Source organism: Aegilops tauschii, chromosome 1 (genome assembly GCF_002575655.3).
Source record: "Aegilops tauschii subsp. strangulata cultivar AL8/78 chromosome 1, Aet v6.0, whole genome shotgun sequence".
NCBI lineage: Eukaryota > Viridiplantae > Streptophyta > Magnoliopsida > Poales > Poaceae > Aegilops > Aegilops tauschii.
Window position 1 is genome coordinate 417,663,681 of NC_053035.3, and position 17,751 is coordinate 417,681,431.

At 43.1% G+C, this 17,751-nt stretch overlaps 1 long non-coding RNA gene and 1 pseudogene across 3 annotated transcripts; one reads left to right on the plus strand and one right to left on the minus strand.

The window, feature by feature from the left end:
- The first annotated feature begins 6,337 nt into the window (after nucleotides 1-6,337).
- LOC109752089 (putative disease resistance protein RGA3) lies at nucleotides 6,338-16,047 on the plus strand (annotated as a pseudogene).
- Nucleotides 16,048-16,482: 435 nt separating this feature from the next.
- On the minus strand, nucleotides 16,483-17,751 carry LOC109752090 (uncharacterized). 3 transcript variants are annotated; one of them, XR_005755775.2, is made up of 3 exons: nucleotides 17,581-17,751; nucleotides 17,227-17,504; nucleotides 16,483-16,799 (listed from the first exon to the last, which is right to left on the minus strand). It is a non-coding gene; the product is annotated as an uncharacterized lncRNA (long non-coding RNA). The 3 variants fall into 3 exon arrangements; XR_006663441.1 differs by having other exon boundaries at nucleotides 17,227-17,348; nucleotides 17,537-17,751; XR_006663440.2 differs by having other exon boundaries at nucleotides 17,227-17,402; nucleotides 17,537-17,746.

The window sequence follows — 17,751 nt, forward strand, 5'->3', positions numbered from 1 at the left end:
CGTTTGGTTCATGTCCTTGCATGGCGCTGCCTGGTGGGTTGTTGATATTATTTTCAAATAGCAGACTATACTGTTTACAGGTTTTAAAATACTCCCACAGGTTGTGCTGCGGCACGCCAGGCGTAAGGGAGAGGAAGCCTGGCCCAAGCTAATCACAGTGCCTGGGCTAATCCTACCTGTGCCAGGCTAATCATACAGTTGGGGGAGGGTCAGGCCAGGTAGCCATCTGCTTTTTGAGGACGCAAAACAAACAAGTCTCAGGCACATCCCAAGGAGCATCCAGGCCAAGGGTAAGATGGCGTGGACAAGAATTAAACACGCCCTAAATCAGGACATTAAATTCGGGAGTGGAAGGAAGAAATTAGCGCTATGATTGGAACAATTTCGGGTCAAATTTCTCAACCTCGTCCAATATGTAGCCACCTAAGTCGTGTTGCACCTTCTAATGTACCTGATGCACTGGTATAGAGGGAGTAATAAGTGTGCATATAAAGGTAACAAATGTGCAGGCTGAAACACATGACCCTTTATCTCAGGGAGGGGGAGCACCTATATATATATATATAACAAAGGATTAAGGGCATCTCTAACACCGACCCCCAGACCGCCTGTATCCAGCTGGACGCAGCTGTGTCCGGACCCGCAAGCCATCCAACAACGACCCCATCGGTCTGTGGAGCAGTCCGAACCGCCACCTTCCCGCAAACTAGAACCAAATCAGGGGGCTTTGCGGGAGTCCGGACACAAACCACATAAGACTTCAGCACCCCAGGACCACCAAAAAATAAGGCGGAGCCCACACTTTTGTAGCTGGCCACACCGTTTCGATGGCAAAATCCCCAACTCTCGTCTTCCACCCCCCTGCCGCTCTCCACCCAATTCCTGCCCTTTTTCGCCGCCACCTACGCATGAATCCGCAGGACTCGCAGGAGCACCCAAAATCCCCCAATGTTTTTTTCGTAGTTTCCCCGTGTGTGTAGTGTGTTCTTGAAGTTGGAGAAGAAGAACTTCACTGTCATGCATTGTTGGTTGAAGTTTGTTAGGACTGAGAGTATATCGACCAGAAGGGGGGTGAATGGGAGATTCAAAATTTCTTTCGAAAGTTTTGAACTGATCCCAAACACGACAGCGAAGAAAAGGTTTGGTAGAAATGAAATTTATCAAGCATGACCTTCGGAAGCATATTTCTCGATGAATGAAGCAATAACATAACGAGCATGCGAGATCACTGGTTTAACTACGATGAGAGTGATGCAACATGCAAACAGGTGAAGTAGAACCAGGCACAACATGATACATGTGGTGAATGATATGCAAGATGATGGACTGAAGATAAATAGGGAAGATTAACAGAATGATAAATGTGCAACAAGATGGACACTGAATTATGTAAGTTGCAAGCAACAGAGATGTTTGATGCGAATGAAGATATGCAATTGAAGATAATGATGAGGTAAAATATCGACAGGGAGCACAAAAGTAAACTACTGAAGGAATTGCAGTAGAGTAGAATGAACCAGTGGTGCTCGATGGCGACAGAGAGATTTGATAGACCAGTTCACCCTTCTGCCAAAGAGCTACATCTGGTTGGAGGGGCTGTGACTTAACAAGGAAGATAAACTCTCTTCACCATATTCTCCTTCAATGCAGAGCTGATTAGACACAGGTTGATTTCACTTGTGGTAGATACTTGTCGGTGATCTCCAAACCTTCGGTCGACCTTCGCGAACCACAATCACTCTTGGTTGCTGAAGATCTAGCTCGCTGAAGATAACAACTCTTCAACACTCAAGCCGAAACCTATCCGTTTAGAGAGTGTGCAGCTCTCAAGAGTAATAGGTACAAGAACTCTAACTCAGAACTACTGTGATGCTAAACCACTGTCTAAGTTTGGGCTCTTGATTTTTCTCTCGGTGGATCTTAAACTCAAATCACTCGGATAGGGGTTGGTCAAATCAATCTTATAATATTTCTCAGAAATCTCAAGTGGAGCAACCAACGGATAATGTTGAGTGGGGTGGCTATTTATAGCTGCAGCCTTCCTTGATGGGAAATGACCAAATTAGACATCGGGATCAGCCAATGGCCGAACGACACGAGTCCAACGGTCGGATTTGAGCACAACGGTAACATTGCTTGCGGAGGAAGTAATGCTAACTCCTCGGTCTGAGATAAATCTCTCACAGCGAAGAAGATCACAGTCTCTTGCTAACGAGTATTTGCTCGGAACACAAAGAGATTTCTCTCGCAACTTTCATAGGTTTTGGCTAAGCATCACAGCGGATCTAAAGCTTCGAGAACCTATACCCCTCTTAATAGTACGGAGGTCCTATGACTCAATTAAACAGAAGAAGAAGAAGAACGAAATGAATACTACGTCTTCACTTTGTCTTCGACTTACATTCGCTGCAGTCCATTTCTTCGGACGACGATACCGAACCAAATGCTTCGCTTCAGCAGTAAACCTTTGAGGGTTTAATTCTTCACTTCAATCTTCTTGTCTACAAGGCTTAATCAAATGTAGATCTTTCTTCTCTGCAACGCAGATATACTTTGGTGAAGTTCCTCGAACTTGAAACCGGAGACATCATTCGTTTCGGGTTCTGTATGGACTATTTCTCTCTGTATGCACTAGCAAACAAGTCAGTCCATACTTGTTTCTGTCAACAATCTCCAAAACACAAGGTAGGCAGATATTGCACCAACAAAGTTGAATGGACAACCCAAGTGGAATCTCCACATTGCTAAGAGCACCGCCCATGCCATCGAGGAAGAAACCGGTGATCCAACTGACCCATCGAAAGAACCGCCCAAGAAGGTTAGAAGAGGGTTCTGGGGAAAGAAGTGGGAGGAGGAGAAACCGAAGCGAGAAGATGTGGCGGCCAAGATAACAGAGAGGTTCCAAGACATCTTGCGAAGGAGGAGGCATATGTCAATCACTCTGACGTCAAGGAGGAAAAAAAGGCAAGGAGGTTTAACTTGTTGATGGAGGCGACACAGAAGAAGCTCAAGCTTGAAGAGAAAAAAAAAGGCCATGCTCAAAGAGAAGAAGGTGGAGATCGCAGCCGCTGCGCAGGACACAAAGATGTTGACCTTGAAGATGGAGGATTTAGATGATGATGCAAGAACGATTGTGTAAGCCGTCTTTTTCAAGAAGTTGCAGTGGCAGAAGGATGTGTTGGAGAGGGCGGAGAAGGAGGCGGAGGCAGCCGAGATAGCGGTGACGATAGATTGAGCATGGAGGCTCGAATTGCCGATCCGGCAGGACAGAAAATCCAATTTCTTGCATGGACTACCGGACTGATATTCTTTTGTGATGGGGCATGTAAAAACTAAGCATACTTGTCTCTTTTTGATTTTAATCAATCGATGATGTGATCCAACGCTGGTGTGATCTGACGCGTGCTATGTAGGGCTGCCGGTGCATGGAAGAGGTCATCACGATGGAGGCTGGTGAGGGCGGCAGGCGGCGCGACGCTTGGGCTAGAGGCGTATGGCAAGGTCGGCCGCTAGCTTCATGATGGCGGTAGCCTTGTCTCGACACGCTTTGTATTTTCCAGTGAACTTTTATAGTACTCCTAAGAGCGTTTAGATCACTACTTTACAGAGGGAGTATATCTTTTTTTTTGAATTTTTTCTCAAACTCACATTGAACTTTTTTTTTGATTGGTACAAAACGTATTTTAAATAACAGGAACATTTGTTTATATTTTATTAACTTTAAAAAAATTCATGAACATATTTTTGATAAACTTGAACTTCTGTTTTTAGAATAAAAATTTGTTTAATGTTGATTTTTTTAAATAAAATAGGTGCACATTTTTTATATTTTCATTCACATTTTTTTAAATGCCGCAAATAGGTTTTTGAAACCAACACTTTTTGAATAGTCATGGTCATTTTTTCTAATGTTATGTAACACATTTTTTCCTAAAATTATGCTAACATTTTCTATCATTGTATTACCTTTTATAGGAATGTTACAAATATTGACCATTTTTTAAATGTCATGAAGTTTTTATATGAACGCTATCTACATTTTTCTTAAAGTTTCGCGAATATTTTTTACATTGCATGTACATTTCTTAAACACGGTTCTTTAAAATTGAAGTAAAATATTATTCCATTTCATATAATAAAAAGGAATAAAAGCTATAATAGAAATAAATAAAAATACGTGCTAGCGCTCATCCCGCATTGGGTCCCATTTAGGAAGCGCCAGAGCTGTGCCCTTTCTTTGTTTCGCTGCAGGCGAGATGAAGCCCCCCCCCCCCCCCCGCCCTATCAACCCTCCTCCGTGAGCGCGCTCTATTTGTGCGAACGGGCTATTCCTCGCCAGCAACGAGAGGAGCATCCATCTCTCCTTTGCGATTAGTGCACTCACACCTTAGCCGGCCGACTACTCGAAGCATTTTAGCAAGTTTCTATGGACTTGTTCTAGAACCTTTCGATTGCCTCATGTTTTCGTCATTTCATTTCTCTATTTTCCTTCTTTTTTTGAAACATGTCTACTTTTTAAAATTCATGTTGTTCATTTTTCACATACATGTATAACCTTTTTCGATACACATTGAACATTTTTCAAATACACGATGAACATTTTTTTGAATCATGTTCAATCATTTTTTTTCAAATAAATGTTAAACATTTTCAAAGAGACATTAAACATTTTTTTGAATGGTATGAAACTTTTTTTATATTACGAGAATTTTTTTACATTATATTAATATTTTATAAAAATGTCACAACATAATTTTGAAATGTGTGATTTTTTTTTTCAAATGTAACGTAATTTTTTTTGAATGCTACCCATTATTTGAGTTAAATAAACATTTTAGTTACCTTGTATAATTTTCAAAAATATCACAAGCACTTGTTCGAAACACTTGAACATGTTTTAAAATTTAAAAATTAATAAATGGTACTCCCTCTGTCCCATATTAGTTGGTGCTCAAATGGATGTATCTCGACGTATTTCAGTGCTAGATAATCCATTTGAGCGCCAACTAATAGGAGATGGAGTGAGTAGGTAACATTTTTTCTCAAAACATTTAATAATATTTTTTAAATGTCGTGCATATATTTTTGAAACACGTGAAATGTTTTAAGTGTCAAGAACATTTTTTAAAGTTGCACGTATATTTTTTTTCACACTGCTTGAACATTTTTTATATGTGCGTTCAATGCTTTTAGCTTTAAATAAATTAATTTCTTAAACATATGTATTTAGAATATATAAAAGAAAACTAAGAAAACAATGAACGAACGAAGAGATAGGTCATACTGGGCCGGGCTACTAGAGGCTGCGCTGAGGCGAGCACATGCTATGTCTTGCAGCAGGCCAGACAGGAACGGTTGGATCGAGCATTTGATCATGTAAAAGTGGGCGCATCCTAAACGGTTTGTACCGTATCGCTGAGCTAGCACAAAAAATGCCAGTTTATTAGGCGGCCTTTGGTCCTTCCCCTTGCCCCCACACATTAGGTGGGGGTACTTGTACAATACAGATAGAGATGTAAATATAAATTATAAAAAAAAAAAATCTCATCTTTGTTTTCACCACTATACACCACCGTTACACGCCTGCATTCAAATACACCGATACTACGATCCTTCAGAAGACAAAAACAAACCTTCACAGAATCAACCTCCTCATACAAAAAACTGAACGCGCACCTGATAACTCAGTCTCAGCTTCCGCTAAAATGAATCATACTAACTTGAAGATGTCATCCTTGGTGTCTTTCCTCCAAATTTCCAACCAATCTTCCAGACATTGTTGACAGACAAGAGCTGTAAGGAAAAGTAAATCAGTGGTACACGATGTCACACACAACGACAAACTGTGTTCCTTTTTTTCCTTCTCTGATGAAGTCTTCATCAGTCTTCCCAGGATATTGCCAGGCTCGGATCCTTCGGTCTGTGAAGGAAACATAAACTATATGTGAAGGCAAGAAATAGTCAACTTGTTCCCTCGGTTAGCTTTGGCTGCACAAGACATGAAACAATCAACGAAATCAAAGCGAAGAATCAAACAACCAATGTTACAGACAGTTACACATCAAGTAGATATAATTTCTAACGTGAAATTAGTCGTGCCTAGCGCTATGATCAAATGGGTGTCACATTCGCAGATGACACCATTTAAATGATACTGTACTTGTTTGGGACCAAGTGGGAAAACAGAAGACACTGTTTTTTCTTTAAAAAAATATCGTCAGCTTCAACTGCTACCAAGAACGACATTGGAATCAATGATAGAGGCATAGAGCACTAACAAAATGCACCCCCCCCCCCCCCCCCCCCCCACACACACACACACACCCCACCTGCCATTCTGACTTCCAGTTTGCATCTCTAGGAGACTGTAAACAACCAAAAATCATGCCGATCGGAGAAGCTATTCTGTCCGCCTTCATGCAGGCACTCTTCAAGAAAGTGATTGCTGTCGCTTTTGGTGAACTGAAATTACCTCAAAATGTAGCCGAGGAGCTGGAGAAACTATCCAGCAGCCTGTCGACCATTCAGGCCCACGTTGAAGATGCTGAGGAGCGGCAGCTGAAGGATGAGGCGGCACGAGACTGGCTTGCCAAGCTCAAGGACATCGCATATGAGATGGATGACTTGCTTGATGATTATGCAGCTGAGGCCCTTCGATCCAAACTAGAAGGCACATCCAACTACAACCATTTGAACAAGGTGAGGAGCTGTTTCTGCTGCTTTTGGTTCAACACTTGTTTATTCAACCACAAGATATTACAAGACATACGGAAGGTAGAGGAGAAGCTCGACAGGCTTGTCAAACAAAGACAGATTATTGGCCCAAACATGATCAGTACTACGGACAGGAAAGAGATAAAAGAAAGACCCGAGACCAGTTCAATCATTGACGACTCAAGTGTGTTTGGAAGAGAAGAAGATAAAGAGATCATTGTGAAGATGTTGCTTGATCAAAAGAACCGTGCCAACCTTTCTATTCTTCCCATAGTGGGTATGGGCGGACTAGGGAAGACGACTCTAACACAGCTGGTCTACAATGATACAAGAAGACCTCTCAAAAAAGCTAACAGATAAAAGGTTTCTTCTAGTACTTGATGATGTATGGAATGAGGACCCTGAAAAGTGGTATACATATCACCGTGCTCTAGTTACTGGGGGAAAGGGAAGCAGAATCGTAGTAACCACAAGGAACAAAAATGTGGGGATAGTAATGGGCGGGATGGCTCCATATTATCTCAATCAGTTATCTGACGATGATTGCTGGTATTTGTTCAGAAGCTATGCATTTGTAGATGGTAAATCCATTGAAGACCCAAATTTGGTACGAATAGGCATGGAAATTGTAAAGAAGTTGAAAGGCCTGCCACTGGCTGCAAAAGCAATAGGCAGCTTACTATATTCCAAGGATACCGAGGATGATTGGGAAAATGTATTAAGGAGTGAAATATGGGAATTGCCATCAGATAAGAACAATATATTACCAGCTCTGAGATTGAGTTACAATCATTTGCCGCCCGTACTGAAGAGATGTTTTGCATTTTGCTCGGTCTTTCACAAAGATTATGTGTTTGAGAAAGACAGGTTCGTCCAGATATGGATGGCCCTTGGGTTTATTCAGCCATAGCAGAGGAGAAGAATAGAAGAGACTGGAAGTAGCTATTTTGATGAATTACTAAGCAGGTCCTTCTTCCAATATCACAACGGTGGATATGTGATGCATGATGCTATGCATGATCTAGCACAGTCGGTCTCAATCGATGAATGCCTCAGACTGGATGACCTTCCAAACAGCAGCAACCCTGCAAGAAGTGCCAGATGTTGGAAATATGAGCAATTTACCAAATGATTTTATTAACAGAAATACTAGATAAAGCATGACTAATATAGCAGAGATAAAACAAGCCATGCGATCTGACAGAGAGAAGGTAAATAGCATCTGCATATATGAACTGTAGCCAAATATATCCAGAGCAGATAATAGAGCAAAGTGCATATATGAAGTAGAACGGGACATATGTAGGGCAAACACTAGAACAAGGAACTGTGGCAGGACCTCGAACAGAAAGAAGAACACATATGGGACAACAGCAGCAGAAGCACTGGACTTGGGGTCGGTGTCCTCGCCAGCCATGTCGTCGAGGAGGTTGTCGACGTCGGGGAAAAAGTCGTCGTCGGGGAAGTAGTCGTCGGAGTCCGGGGCGTCCGTGACGAAGAATTCAGTAGTCGCGCGGAGGGCTCCCCAAAAACCTTATCACCCTTCTCCCGTACAGGACTCAAAGAGGTGCGGTTTCGGAGGCCTACTGTCCCGACCCGCAGTGCATGCCGCAAGCCGGGATGGGGAAGAACGTAGCAGCAGCGCAGTGCTCAGGAACTTGGTGGCGAGAGGGAGATGATCTTCTGGTGCATCTCTCTGAGAGGAGCGACCTCCCTTTTATATAGGCGCAAGAGAAGGAGGCGAGAGGCTGCGCCGGGAGCTGAAGGGAATGAGGGAGACGAAACGAACAGGCAACAGCCGAAGAGTGCAGCGTTCGTATTCAATATCCACTACGGCAAAAACTTTCCAGTCCCGAGTGACCTTTCGTATACCCGTAGTGTGTGGCAAAAATTTAGACATCGGCTCATTCCCGCAACCCGCGGCGCGTCGTGACGTGGCGAGGCGGGTGGCGGAGGAGGAGCGCGCGTGGATGTCCCTCTTGTTCTCATGCTCATACAAGTGGGGAAAGAACCTCCCTTATAAGGAGGTCCAACTCCCACTAAACTAGCAATGTGGGACTAAACTTTAGTAGTATCCCTTGCCTTGCACGAATGGGCTAAGTGGGCCTCTAGGGTTTATTTAGGAATTTCTGAAATAGTTATTGGGCTGCCCCAAAATAAACTAAATTCCAGCAATCCCCCACCAGATCCCAGAGGCACACAAAAATTTACCTTTGATTCCAAAACACTGTTTTATATACCGGTATTGCAGTGGAGACTGTTAAGTTGAACTTCCACCTAAAACTCTATGCTACCTAGTAAGCAACTTGAACAGTGGACTGGGCCTTGAACTGCAAGTTTTCTGCGAATCTAGCTTCACACAAAGCTTTGGCCGATACTAGGCTACCGTGGGTCTTCCCCGCGGGTGGAGCTTATGCGTCATACTCCGTGACCTTTCATGAGTTTACTAGAGAGAATCCTACTCTCATAGATTGCGACGTTTGACAATCAGACTCATATAGGTGCGTTCTTTAAAAGATGTTCTGCAGGACAACATCTCTGCTTCAATAAGCTACTTAGAACACATTAAGATATACATCAACCTGCCATGCAGATTTAGGAGAGTATTGCATCTTCATGGAGTGGTATTGTTAACAGTAAGGATACTCTCCTCTCAGTTGACCAACAGCTTGTCTTCCACATCTAATTCACGGGATCTCCGATCACGAAGAATAGGTTACCACTATGAACAACTCATATTGTGGGTCTCATACCCATCTCCCTCGATGCATTATCAATCACATTACGTGATAGACCCTTAGTAAAAGGATCTGCCAGATTTTTAGATGTTTGGATATAATCCAATGCAATAACTCCGGAGTTTCTCATTTTCCTGACAGATTTTAACCTTCTCTGAACGTGTCTTGATGACTTCATGCTATCCTTTGAGCTGCTCATTTTCGTGATCACAGTTTGATTGTCGCAGTTCATAAGGATGCCCGATACAGGTTTCTCAACAACCGGCAAGTCATTCAAGAGCCGACGAAGCCAATCTGCTTCGACCGTAGCTGTATCTAGTGCTGTGAGTTCTGCTTCCATTGTTGACCTCGTTAAGATGGTCTGCTTGCAAGACTTCCAAGAAATAGCGCCACCTCCATGAGTGAATACATATCCGCTCGTGGCCTTTATCTCATCAGCATCTGAGATCCAATTTGAGTCACTATACCCTTCAAGCACCTTTGGGTGCCCAGTGTAGTGAATTCCATAATTCGCAGTGCCTTTCAAATAACGCAAAACTCTCTCTAGAGCTTTCCAATGCACATCTCCTGGTTTTGAGACAAACCGACTCAGTTTGCTAACAGCAAAAGAGATGTCAGGTCTTGTAGCACTGGCTAAGTACATAAGCGAGCCAATAATCTAAGAATACTTCAATTGATCTCTAGCAATTCTTCGATTCTTTCGAAGCAGCACGCTAGCATCATATGGTGTTGGAGAGGGCTTGCAGTCACTATAGCCAAAGCGACTCGAGATCTTTTCCACATAGCGAGATTGAAGCAATGTAATCCCACCATCATCGTCTCTCAACAACTTGATGTTCAGAAAGACATTAGACACTCCTAAATCCATCATCTCAAAACAACGAGATAGGAAACCCTTGACATCCTTAATAACATTCAGATTTGTTCCGAAAATCAGTATGTCATCAACATACAAGCAAAGGATAACTCCCTCGCCCCCACCATGGCGATAGTACACACATTTGTCAGCTTCTTTCACAACAAAGCCTGCAGCTGTTAAAGTTCTTTCAAACTTCTCATGCCACTATTTGGGTGCTTGCTTGAGTCCATACAAAGACTTCAGCAACTTGCACACTTTCCCTTCCTGACCATATAGTACAAACCCATCTGGTTGTTCCATATAAATTTCCTCGTCCAACTCTCCATTTAGGAAAGCAGTCTTAACATCCATTTGATGAACGAGAAGACCATGTGAGGCAGCTAGTGAAAGTAGAACTCGAATAGTGGTCAGTCGAGCCACAGGTGAGTAAGTATCAAAGAAGTCTTCACCTTCCTTTTGGGTATAACCCTTAGCCACGAGCCGAGCCTTGTACTTTTCAATAGTACCATCAGGCCTAAGCTTCTTCTTGAATACCCATTTGCATCCTATAGGTTTGCACCCATAAGGACGATCAGTTATCTCCCAAGTTTCATTCGCCAAGATGGAATCCATCTCGCTACGAACTGCTTCCTTCCAGTAGTCAGCATCTTCAGATGCATAGGCCTCTGAAATAGAACTGGGAGTGTCATCTATGAGATACACAAGAAAATCATCACCAAAGGACTTTGCAGTCCTCTGTCTCTTGCTCCTAGTAGGAACTTCATTGTTCTCCTCCACAGGATTTTCAAAGTGTTCCATCGAAATAGCAAGTTCAGTAATTGTAACTGGTTCCTGATTCGATGAACTAGGCATCTCCTGATTAGATGAGGTAGCCATATCCTTCGTGGGAACGATATCTTCAAAGAAAGTCGCATCATTCGACTCCATGATCGTACCGACATGCATGTCAGGTACCTTAGATTTTACAACCAAGAATCTATAATCAATGCTATGAAAAGCATATCCCAGGAAAACACAATCCACAGTCTTTGGTCCAAGCTTGCGCTTCTTTGGAATTGGCACATTGACTTTCGCCAAACAACCCCAGGTTCGTAGATAAGAGAGCTTTAATCTTTTCTTCTCCCATTCCTCGAATGGAGTTATCTCTTTGTTCTTTGTGGAAACTCGGTTTAGGACATGACATGCAATCAATATCGCCTCCCCCCACCATGCCTTGGAGAGACCCGATGTGTCTAACATGGCGTTAAGCAAATCAGTTAAGTACGGTTCTTTCTTTCGGCTACCCCATTTGACTGAGGTGAATAGGGAGGCGTCCTCTCATGGATTATACCATGTTCCGCATAAAAAACATCAAATTCATTGGAAAAATACTCTCCACCATGGTCGGACCTAAGCCTCTTGATTTTCCGATCAGGTTGGTTTTCCACTTCAGCTTTATAGATCTTGAAAAAGTTCAAAGCCTCATCCTTAGATTTCAGAAGATACACACGACAGTATCTAGTGGAGTTGTCAATTAACATCATGAAATATTTCTTTCCACCTTTTGTCAAAACACCATTCATATCACATAGATCTGAATGTATGAGTTCTAGTGGTGCAAGATTTCTCGTTTCCGCAGTCACGTGAGACTTACGAGGTTGCTTAGCTTGCACACACACTTGACACTTAGATCCCTTGACAGTGGTGAAACTAGGGATTAAGTTCAACTTCGCTAGTCGTGACATGCAACCAAAGTTAACATGACAAAGACGTGAATGCCACACATTTGATTCACTATTGTTGCAAACATGATTAACAACTTTATTGCAAATGTCTGATAAGGATAAACGAAACAGGCCTCCTGACTCATAGCCTTTACCAACAAAGGTTCCAAACTTAGATATTACAAATTTATTCGACTCAAGACAAGCTTATAGCCATCTCTACATAGAAGAGATCCGCTAACAAGATTTTTATTGACGGAGGGGACATAATGCACGTTCTTCAGCCGCATGATCTTCCCCGAAGTAAACTTCAGATCGACCATGCCAACACCACGAATAGAAGCACTTGAACCGTTGCCCATCAGCACGGTTGAAGTCCCTGCGGTCTGATAAGACGAAAACATGGAAATATCACCGCATACATGCACATTAGCACCCGTGTCAATCAACCAATCAGGAGAATGACATACTGAAAGAATAGTGGGAAATATACCATACCCAACATCCTTCATGTCAGTGTCTCCAATGACAGCATTAGCGGTCTTGCCACCTTTCCCAAGATGACGCTTGTCATAGAGATTAGGGCAACTAGGAGCCCAATGATCAGGATCCCCACACACATGACAAATACCTTTCTTCTTGTCATTCTTCTTCTTGAAGTTCTTGTGCTGCACAGCCTTGTTCTTCCCATCAAACTTTGCTTTAACATCAAACTTGCCCTTGTTCTTGAACTTGTGGGGCTGGAAGTTCTGCTTCTATACCAGATTGGCACTAGATCCTCCCTCAATACCTCGAGCACGTGTGTCCTTTGCTCTCGCCTTTTCTTCCACATCAAGAGTACCAATGAGATCCGGAACGGAAAACTCCTGTCTCTTATGCTTCAGTAAGGTAGCAAAGTTCCTCCACGAAGGAGGGAGCTTAGTGATGATACCTCCGGCAACAAACTTGTCCGGTAGCATACAATTGAAGTGTTCAAGTTCTCTAGCAATTGACTGTATTTCATGAGCTTACTCAACCACGGAGCGCTCTTCAGTCATCCTGTAATCATAGAATTGCTCCATGATGTACAGCTCAGTGCCAGCATCCGAGACCCCAAACTTGGCCTCGAGTGCGTCCCACATATCTTTTCCATTGTCAATTGACGCATACGCATCAACTATGTTCTCACCAACACTCAAGAAAGCAGCCTTAAACAGAGTATCCATTTTCTGAAAAGTTTGTTCCTGTTGGGCATCATACTCCCCTTCAGGTTTGCCAAGAGTGCCGTCATAGCAACTCATGGTTTGAAACCATAAGACTGCTCTCACGCGCCACCTCTATAGTGGATACCCTCAAACATAGGAGGTCTCATGGAAGCAGCAAAACCACTTGGTGTAAATTGCCTATAATAAGGTTTTTGGATTGTTGGAAATATGAGCAATTTATCGAATGATTTTATTAACAGAAATACTAGATAAAGCATGAGTAATATAGCAGAGATAAAACACGCCATGTGATCTGACAGAGAGAAGGTAAATAGCATCTGCATATATGAACTGTAGCCAAATATATCCAGAGCAGATAGTAGAGCAAAGTGCATATATGAAGTAGAACGGGACATATGTAGGGCAAACACTAGAATAAGGAACTGTGGCAGGACCTCGAACAGAAAGAAGAAGAACACATACGGGACAGCAACAGCAGAAGCACTGGACTTGGGGTCGGTGTCCTCGCCAGCCATGTCGTCGAGGAGGTTGTCGACGTCGGGGAAGAAGTCGTCGGAGTCCGGGGCGTCCGTGACGAAGAATTCAGTAGTCGTGCGGAGCGCTCCCCAAAAACCTTATCACCCTTCTCCCGTACAGGACTCAAAGAGGTGCGGTTTCGGAGGCCTACTGTCCCGACCTGCGGTGCAAGCCGCAAGTCGGGATGGGGAAGAACGTAGCAGCAGCGCAGTGCTCAGGAACTTGGTGGCGAGAGGGAGATGATCTTCTGGTGTGTCTCTCTGAGAGGAGCGACCTCCCTTTTATAGGCGCAAGAGAAGGAGGCGAGGCGAGGCGTGGCGTGGCGGGCGGCGGAGGAGGAGCGCGCATGGATGTCCCTCTTGTTCTCATGCTCATACAAGTGGGGAAAGAACCGACTAAACTTTAGTAGTATCCCTTGCCTTGCATGAATGGGCTAAGTGGGCCTCTAGGATTTATTTAGGAATTTCTGAAATAGTTATTGGGCTGCCCCAAAATAAACTAAATTCCAGCACCAGACACCTATCATTCTCTTGTGAAAATAGAAGTGAGACTTCATTTGAAGCCTTTCTTGGATTTAAGAGAGCACGGACACTTCTACTGCTAAGTGGATATAAATCAACGACAAGGTTTATCCCCAGTGATTTGTTCCTCAAGTTAAGGTACCTCCATGTGCTTGATTTGAACCGACGGGGCATTACCGAGTTGCCAGATTCTATTGGAAGCTTAAAAATGCTACGGTATTTGAATCTCTCGGGCACTGGTATTGCAATGTTGCCTTCATCAATTGGTAGGATCTTCAGCTTGCAAATACTTAAGTTGAAAAACTGCCATGAATTAGGTTGCCTCCCACAAAGCATAACCAATCTTGTAAATCTTCGATGGCTAGAAGCAAGAACAGAGTTGGTCACAGAGATATCCGGAATAGACAACTTAACTTGCCTTCAACAGTTGGATGAATTTGTGGTCCGTACGGACAAGGGATACAAGATCAGTGAATTGAAGACAATGAAGGGGATCCGAGGTCATATTTGTATTAAGAATATCGAGAGTGTGGCTAGTGCAGAGGAGGCAAGTCATGCTTTTCTCAGTGAGAAGACATTCATCAACATCCTGGACCTTGTATGGTCCGATAACAGGAACTTACCATCAGAAGAAGTAAATTCAGACAAAGAGATACTTGAAGTCCTTCAGCCACATCATGAACTGAAGGAGCTAACTGTCAAGGCATTCGCAGGCTCCTCCTTTCCAAATTGGTTAAGTAGTCTTTCCCACTTGCAAACCATCCACTTGTCTGATTGCACGAAATGCTCGATTCTACCAGCGCTGGGAGAGCTGCCTCAACTCAAGTATTTAGATATTGGTGGGTTTCGGGCCATTATTCAAATCAACCAAGAATTTTCAGGTACCAATGAAGTTAAGGGGTTTCCAGCACTGAAAGAGCTCTTATTTGAAGACACGACTTGTCTTGAAAAGTGGGCCTCTGTAACTGATGGTGAATTTCTTCCGTCCCTCACAGAACTTGCAGTTATGGACTGCCCGCAAGTAACAGAATTTCCACTCCTCCCATCAACATTAGTGAAGCTCAAAATTTCTGAAACAGGGTTCGCTATTCTTCCAGAAGTCCATATTCCAAACTCTCGGTTTCCATCGTCGTTAGAATGCTTACAGATTCATCAATGCCCAAATCTCAAATCCTTAAAGGAGGGACTGCTTAGCCAGCAATTATTGGCTCTCCAGCAGTTAACTATCACTCACTGTTTAGACCTAAAGGAACTGCCAGTTGAAGGATTCAGATCCCTAATTGCTCTTAAGAGTCTTCACATCTATGATTGTCCAAGGCTAGCACCATCAGGACATCATAGCTTGCTGCCGTCCAAGCTTGAAGACTTGCGCATCAGCTCTTGTTCCGATCTTATTAACCCTCTTCTTTGGGAGCTTAATGAGCTCTCTTCGCTGACACATCTCGCGATCACCAATTGTGCTAGCCTTCATTCTTTTCCAGTAAAGCTCCCTGTCACTCTGCAAAAACTGGAGATCCTCAATTGCAGTAATCTGATCTACTTGCCTGGTGGTCTCGAAGATGCACCGTGTCTATCAGCTATAACCATCTTGAAATGTCCTCTCATACCATGCTTACCAAGGCGCCTTACAAAATCGTTGAAAGAACTGTACATCAAAGGATGCCCATATCTAACAGAGAGCTGCCAAGAAAACAATGGAAGAGATTGGTGTACCAATCATGGAGATCGATGATGATACCAACATACACAGCCAGAGCATACGGAAACGACTATCCTGAATACTTTACAGCAGTAGAACACAAATGGTATGAACTAGATGTACTTTTCTTCCTTTTTATTGCCTAAACATGTTTTTGTACTAACTGTGAACTGCATACTCAAACCGATCCTCTACAGGAGATTCTGTATTCATTATTTCACCTACTTCCGCACGTTAGCACAGAGACATACTAAGGTTCAAATCTCTTGTGTGTCAAATAGCAAGCAATAAATTACACACTAGGAAACTATAGCACATCAGCAGCAACAGCATATATTCAAAGAAGAATGAAGAAAAATAACTGGATCTCCAATTCGAGTAATAAGAATGTAATAACAAAAGAAAAGCAACAAAGACTACATCATTTGCCTCATGTACCAAGAATAAACCAGCAAATACCAAAGTTCCCTACTCACAAGAACTTTTTACAGATCAGTCATGTACCATGGTCAGGCCACATCTGTTCAGAAAATAAAACCGCACTGTCCCTGCATACATAGTAGTAAGTATTTCTAATCAACGTTACAAAATAGTGTTACATTAAATTCTGAGTAGCAAATTCCAGAGTGATGATTATATACTGCTAAGCCATTAGAAATTGGTGGCTCTTTGTACATATGCATCGCCTGCCCACAGAATGCAGTTCATCCAAATAAAAATAAAACCCTAAAAAAGGTTCAAGTACTAACTTGTGCAGTTCTTTTCTTTATTTCCAGATTATCGTCTGGATTCTGCAAATAACGTTTGGACGATGGTGATATCTCGAGAACAGTTTATGCCCCACCTGCCATCAGAAGACCAATTGAATGCGCAGAACTCGAAGGAGCAGAAAACACAACCAGTACTTTCTGAACAAACTATAGTTTCAGCAGAGGAAGTGAAAATACATTATTGTTTTCTGGACATTGAACAATACATTACTGCCAGTCGCCAGATGGTTATATCTGTCATTTCATTTTTAGAAAAATAAAATCAACGCAGTCCTTTGTGTTTGCGGAATTACACTCTCCCTTCCCAAATATATGGCATTCTATAATTTTAAGATGGGCCATTTTCAAGATCATGCACTACTATGGAGTACCATCAAGGGTACTATACGTGAGCTAACAAAACAAGATAAAAGTTTTACACATGCCTTGTTAATTTATTGTGCAAAACCAGAATGGCATCTATTTAGGAACGGAGATGGTATTAAACATTGGGAACCTGACCTTCCCTCCGTCACTTCATCATCTCATATCATAGTCTGGCAACTCCTCCAGCCACAGCTAACAGTCTCCATCATCTTCCAATGCCCCATGGTACTCAGTTGCTGAAATCCTAGCTGACAGGACTTTTTTTGACAGAAACTGTCAAGAGTTAGGTCACTAGTCATTGGTAGGATAGGCTGCAACTATGCGATGGCAAGTTAGAGCTACGAGAACAGAGGCATGCACCAAGTACATGTCAATCTGATTCGCCAAAGCCTATGGAGACCAAAAGAATCAATCTGAAACAGTTAATGAGAACCCGTGAGCTTACAGCGTCCAAAATGGTGGGCGCGTTGCAGATCCGCTCTGCCCTACCTTTTCTCCTCTTCCCTCGCCATGGGTTTGTAGCGGTGCGAGCAGGTCGGGGGCGCGACGAGGCGGCGCCGGTGGCGGCGGCGATGCGACGGCGGCGACGGGGCCGGAATCGCGAGGCCAGTAATTCTTTCCAGGAACTGCGAGGTGAGGCCCAACTATTGGTTTGGTCAA